This window comes from Triticum aestivum, chromosome 4A (assembly GCF_018294505.1).
Source record: "Triticum aestivum cultivar Chinese Spring chromosome 4A, IWGSC CS RefSeq v2.1, whole genome shotgun sequence".
Taxonomy (NCBI): domain Eukaryota; kingdom Viridiplantae; phylum Streptophyta; class Magnoliopsida; order Poales; family Poaceae; genus Triticum; species Triticum aestivum.
In genome coordinates this window covers 612200565-612207225 of record NC_057803.1, presented here as the reverse complement: position 1 = coordinate 612207225, position 6661 = coordinate 612200565, and positions in this window count along the sequence as shown.

The window sequence follows — 6661 nt, the reverse complement described above, 5'->3', positions numbered from 1 at the left end:
ATAGGGAACATCTTTCATATTCTCTCTATCTTCTGCAGTGGTCGGGCATTTAGTCTTACTCAACTTCACACCTTGTAACACAGGCAAGAATCCTTTCTTTGCTTGATCCATTTTGAACTTTTTCAAAACTTTGTCAAGGTATGTGGTTTGTGAAAGTCCAATTAAGCGTCTTGATCTATCTCTATAGATCTTAATGCCTAATATGTAAGCAGCTTCACCGAGGTCTTTCATTGAAAAACTTTTATTCAAGTATCCCTTTATGCTATCCAGAAATTCGACATCATTTCCAATTAGTAATATGTCATCCACATATAATATCAGAAATGATACAGAGCTCCCACTCACTTTCTTGTAAATACAGGCTTCTCCAAAAGTCTATATAAAACCAAATGCTTTGATCACACTATCAAAACGTTTATTCCAACTCCGAGAGGCTTGCACCAGTCCATAAATGGATCGCTGGAGCTTGCACACTTTGTTAGCTCCCTTTGTATCGACAAAACCTTCTGGTTGCATCATATACAACTCTTCTTCCAGAAATCCATTCAGGAATGCGGTTTTGACATCCATCTGCCAAATTTCATAATCATAAAATGCGGCAATTGCTAAGATGATTCGGACAGACTTAAGCATCGCTACGGGTGAGAAGGTCTCATCGTAGTCAATCCCTTGAACTTGCCGAAAACCTTTTGCGACAAGTCGAGCTTTGTAGATAGTAATATTACCGTCAGCGTCAGTCTTATTCTTGAAGATCCATTTATTCTCAATTGCTTGCCGATCATCGGGCAAGTCAACCAAAGTCCATAGTTTGTTCTCATACATGGATCCCATCTCAGATTTCATGGCTTCAAGCCACTTTGCGGAATCTGGGCTCACCATCGCTTCTTCATAGTTCGTAGGTTCATCATGATCTAGTAACATGACTTACAGAACAGGATTACCGTACCACTCTGGCGCGGATCTTACTCTGGTTGATCTACGAGGTTTAGTAGTATCTTGTTCTGAAGTTTCATGATCATCATCATTAGCTTCCTCGCTAACTGGTGTAGGTGTCGCAGAAACAGTTTTCTGTGATGTACTACTTTCCAATAAGGGAGTAGGTACAGTTACCTCGTCAAGTTCTACTTTCCTCCCACTCACTTCTTTCGAGAGAAACTCCTTCTCCAGAAAGTTTCCGAATTTAGCAACAAAATTTTGCCTTCGGATCTGTGATAGAAGGTGTATCCAATATTTTCCTTTGGATATCCTATGAAGACACATTTCTCCGATTTGGATTCGAGCTTATCAGGTTGAAGCTTTTTCACATAAGCATCGCAGCCCCAAACTTTTAGAAACGACAACTTTGGTTTCTTGCCAAACCACAGTTCATAAGGCGTCGTCTCAACGGATTTTGATGGTGCCCTATTTAACGTGAATGCAGCTGTCTCTAGAGCGTATCCCCAAAATGATAGCGGTAACTCAGTAAGAGACATCATAGATCGCACCATATCTAGTAAAGTACGATTACGACGTTCGGACACACCACTACGCTGTGGTGTTCCGGGTGGCGTGAGTTGCGAAACTATTCCACAATTTTTCAAATGTACACCAAACTCGTAACTCAAATATTCTCCTCCACGATCAGATCGTAGAAACTTTATTTTCTTGTTATGATGATTTTCCACTTCACTCTGAAATTCTTTGAACTTTTCAAATGTTTCAGACTTATGTTTCATTAAGTAGATATACCCGTATCTGCTTAAATCATCCGTGAAGGTGAGAAAATAACGATATCCGCCACGAGCTTCAATATTAATCGGACCACATACATCTGTATGTATGATTTCCAATAAATCTGTTGCTCTCTCCATAGTACCGAAGAACGGTGTTTTAGTCATCTTGCCCATGAGGAACGGTTCACAAGTACCAAGCGATTCATAATCAAGTGGTTCCAAAAGCCCATCAGTATGGAGTTTCTTCATGCGCTTTACACCGATATGACCTGAACGACAGTGCCACAAATAAGTTGCACTATCATTATCAACTCTGCATCTTTTGGCTTCAACATTATGAATATGTGTATCACTACTCTCGAGATTCAACAGGAATAGACCACTCTTCAAGGGTGCATGACCATAAAAGATATTACTCATACAAATAGAACAACCATTATTCTCTGATTTAAATGAATAACCGTCTCGCATCAAACAAGATCCAGATATAATGTTCATGCTTAACGCTGGCACCAAATAACAATTATTTAGGTCTAATACTAATCCCGAAGGTAGATGTAGAGGTAGTGTGCTGACTGCGATCACATCGACTTTGGAACCATTTCCCACGCGCATCGTCACCTCGTCCTTAGCGAATCTTTGCTTAATCCGTAGTCCCTGTTTTGAGTTGCAACTATTAGCAACAGAACCAGTATCAAATACCCAAGTGCTACTGCGAGCATTGGTAAGGTACACATCAATAACATGTATATCACATATACCTTTGTTCACCTTGCCATCCTTCTTATCCGCCAAATACTTGGGGCAGTTCCGCTTCCAGTGACCAGTCTGCTTGCAATAGAAGCACTCAGTTTCAGGCTTAGGTCCAGGTTTGGGTTTCTTCTCTTGAGTAGCAACTTGCTTGCCGTTCTTTTTGAAGTTCCCCTTCTTCTTCCCTTTGCCCTTTTTCTTGAAACTAGTGGTCTTGTTGACCATCAACACTTGATGCTCCTTCTTGATTTCTACCTCTGCAGCTTTCAGCATTGCGAAGAGCTCGGGAATAGTCTTATTCATCCCTTGCATATTATAGTTCATCACGAAGCTCTTGTAGCTTGGTGGCAGTGATTGGAGAATTCTGTCAATGACGCAATCATCTGGAAGATTAACTCCCAATTAATCAAGTGATTATTATACCCAGACATTTTGAGTATATGCTCACTAACAGAACTGTTCTCTTCCATCTTGCAGCTATAGAACTTATTGGAGACTTCATATCTCTTAACCCGGGCATTTTCTTGAAATATTAAACATCTCATATGCTCCATGACGTTCAAAACGTCATTGAAGTCCCGATTCTAAGCCGTAAAGCATGGCACACTGAACTATCGAGTAGTCATCAGCTTTGCTCTGCCAGACGTTCATAACATCCGGTGTTGCTCCTGCAGCAGGCCTGGCACCCAGCGGTGCTTCCAGGACGTAATTCTTCTGTGCAGCAATGAGGATAATCCTCAAGTTACGGACCCAGTCCGTGTAATTGCTACCATCATCTTTCAACTTTTCTTTCTCAAGAAACGCATTAAAATTCAACGGAACAACAGCACGAGCCATCTATCTACAATCAACATAAACAAGCAAGATACTATCAGGGACTAAGTTCATGATAAATTTAAGTTCAATTAATCATATTACTTAAGAACTCCCACTTAGATAGACATCCCTCTAATCCTCTAAGTGATCACGTGATCCAAATCAACTAAACCATGTCCGATCATCACGTGAGATGGAGTAGTTTCATTGGTGAACATCATTATGTTGATCATATCTACTATATGATTCACGCTCGACCTTTCGGTCTCCGTGTTCCGAGGCCACATCTGTATATGCTTGGCTCGTCAAGTATAACCTGAGTATTCCGCGTGTGCAACTGTTTAGCACCCGTTGTATTTGAATGTAGAACCTATCACACCCGATCATCACGTGGTGTCTCAGCACGAAGAACTTTCGCAATGGTGCATACTCAGGGAGAACACTTCTTGATAATTTAGTGAGAGATCATCTTATAATGCTACCGTCAATCAAAGCAAGATAAGATGCATAAAAGATAAACATCACATGCAATCAATATAAGTGATATGATATGGCCATCATCATCTTGTGCTTGTGATCTCCATCTTCGAAGCACCATCGTGATCACCATCGTCATCGGCGTGACACCTTGATCTCCATCGTAGCATCGTTGTCGTCTCGCCAAGCTTATGCTTCTACGACTATCGCTACTGTTTAGTGATAAAGTAAAGCATTACATCGCGATTACATTGCATACAATAAAGCGACAACCATATGGCTCCTGCCGGTTGCCGATAACTCGGTTACAAAACATGATCATCTCATACAATAAAATTCAGCATCATGTCTTGACCATATCACATCACAACATGCCCTGCAAAAACAAGTTAGACGTCCTATACTTTGTTGTTGCAAGTTTTACATGGCTGCTACGGGCTTAAGTAAGAACCAATCTCACCTACTCATCCAAACCACAATGATAGTTTGTCAATTTGACTCCGTTTTAACCTTCGCAAGGACCGGGCGTAGCCACACTTGGTTCAACTAAAGTTGGAGAAACTGTCTCCCACAAGCCACCTCTGTGCAAAGCACGTCGGGAGAACCGGTCTCGCGTAAGCGTACGCGTAATGTCGGTCTGGGCCGCTTCATCCAACAATACCGTCGAACCAAAGTATGACATGCTGGTAGGCAGTATGACTTATATCGCCCACAACTCACTTGTGTTCTACTCGTGCATATAACATCAACATATAAAACCTAGGCTCGGATGCCACTGTTGGGTTTCGTAGTAATTTCAAAAAAATTCCTACGCACACGCAAGATCATGGTGATGCATAGCAATGAGAGGGGGAGTATGATCTACATACCTAGTAGATCGACAGCGGAAGCGTTTGGTTGATGTAGTCGTACGTCTTCACGATCCGACCGATCAAGCATCGAAACTACGGCACCTCCGAGTTCTAGCACACGTTCAGCTCGATGACGATCCCCGGACTCCGATCCAGCAAAGTGTCGGGGAAGAGTTCCGTCAGCACGACGGCGTGGTGACGATCTTGATGTACTACAGCAGCAGGGCTTCGCCTAAACTCCGCTATAATATTATCGAGGACTATGGTGGCTGGGGGCGCCGCAGATGGCTAAGGAAAAGATCACGTGGATCAACTTGTGTGTTTCTAGGGTGCCCCTGCCTCCGTATATAAAGGACTAAAGGGGGGAGGCTGGCCGGCCATGAGGGGCGCGCCAGGAGAGTCCTACTCCCTCTGGGAGTAGGATTCCCCCCCCAATCCTAGTTGGAATAGGACTCGTGGAGGGGGGAAAAGAGAGAGAGGGGCCGACCCCCTCTCCTTGTCCAATTCGGACCAAGGGAGGGGAGGGGCGCGCGGCCCACAATGGGCTGCCTCTTCTCTTTTCCACTAAGGCCCAATAAGGCCCATCTAGCTCCCGGGGGTTTCCGGTAACCTCCCGGTACTCCGGTAAAATGCCGATTTCACCCGGAACACTTCCGATATCCAAACATAGGCTTCCAATATATCAATTTTTATGTCTCGACCATTTCAAGACTCCTCATCATGTCCGTGATCACATCCGGGACTCCGAACAACCTTCGGTACATCAAAATGCATAAACTCATAATATAACTGTCATCATAACCTTAAGCGTGCGGACCCTACGGGTTCGAGAACAATGTAGACATGACCGAGACACGTCTCCGGTCAATAACCGATAGCGGGACCTGGATGCCCATATTGGCTCCTACATATTCTACGAAGATCTTTATCGGTCAGACCGCATAACAACATACGTCGTTCCCTTTGTCATCGGTATGTTACTTGCCCGAGATTTGATTGTCGGTATTCCAATACCTAGTTCAATCTCGTTGCCGGCAAGTCTCTTTACTCATTCTGTAATACATCATCCCGCAACTAACTCATTTAGTTGCAATGCTTGCAAGGCTTTAAGTGATGTGCATTACCGAGAGGGCCCAGAGATACCTCTCCGACAATCGGAGTGACAAAACCTAATCTCGAAATACGCCAACCCAACATGTACCTTTGGAGACACCTGTAGTACTCCTTTATAATCACCCAGTTACATTGTGACATTTGGTAGTACCCAAAGTATTCCTATGGTAAACGGGAGTTGCATAATCTCATAGTTATAGGAACATGTATAAGTCATGAAGAAAACAATAGCAACATACTAAACGATCGGGTGCTAAGCTAATGGAATAAGTCATGTCAATCAGATCATTCTCTTAATGATGTGATCCCGTTAATCAAATAACAACTCATTGTTCATGGTTAGGAAACATAACCATCTTTGATTAACGAGCTAGTCAAGTAGAGGCATACTAGTGACACTTTGTTTGTCTATGTATTCACACATGTATTATGTTTCCGGTTAATACAATTCTAGCATGAATAATAAACATTTATCATGATTATAAAGAAATAAATAATAACTTTATTATTGCCTCTAGGGCATATTTCCTTCACTACTCGTGCATATGAGATCTACACATAAAACCTGGCTCTGATGCCACTGTTGGGGAACGTAGTAATTTCAAAATTTTCCTATGCACACGCAAGATCATGGTGATGCATAGCAACGAGAGGGGAGAGTGTTGTCCATGTACCCTCGTAGACCGAAAGCGGAAGCGTTAGCACAACGCGGTTGATGTAGTCGTACGTCTTCACGATCCGACTGATCAAGTACCAAACACACGGCACCTCCGAGTTCAGCACACGTTCAGCCCGATGACGTCCCTCGAACTCCGATCCAGCCGACTGTTGAGGGAGAGTTTCGTCAGCACGACGGCGTGGTGACAATGATGATGTTCTACCGACGCAGGGCTTCGCCTAAGCACCACTACAATATTATCGAGGTGGACTATGATGGAGGGG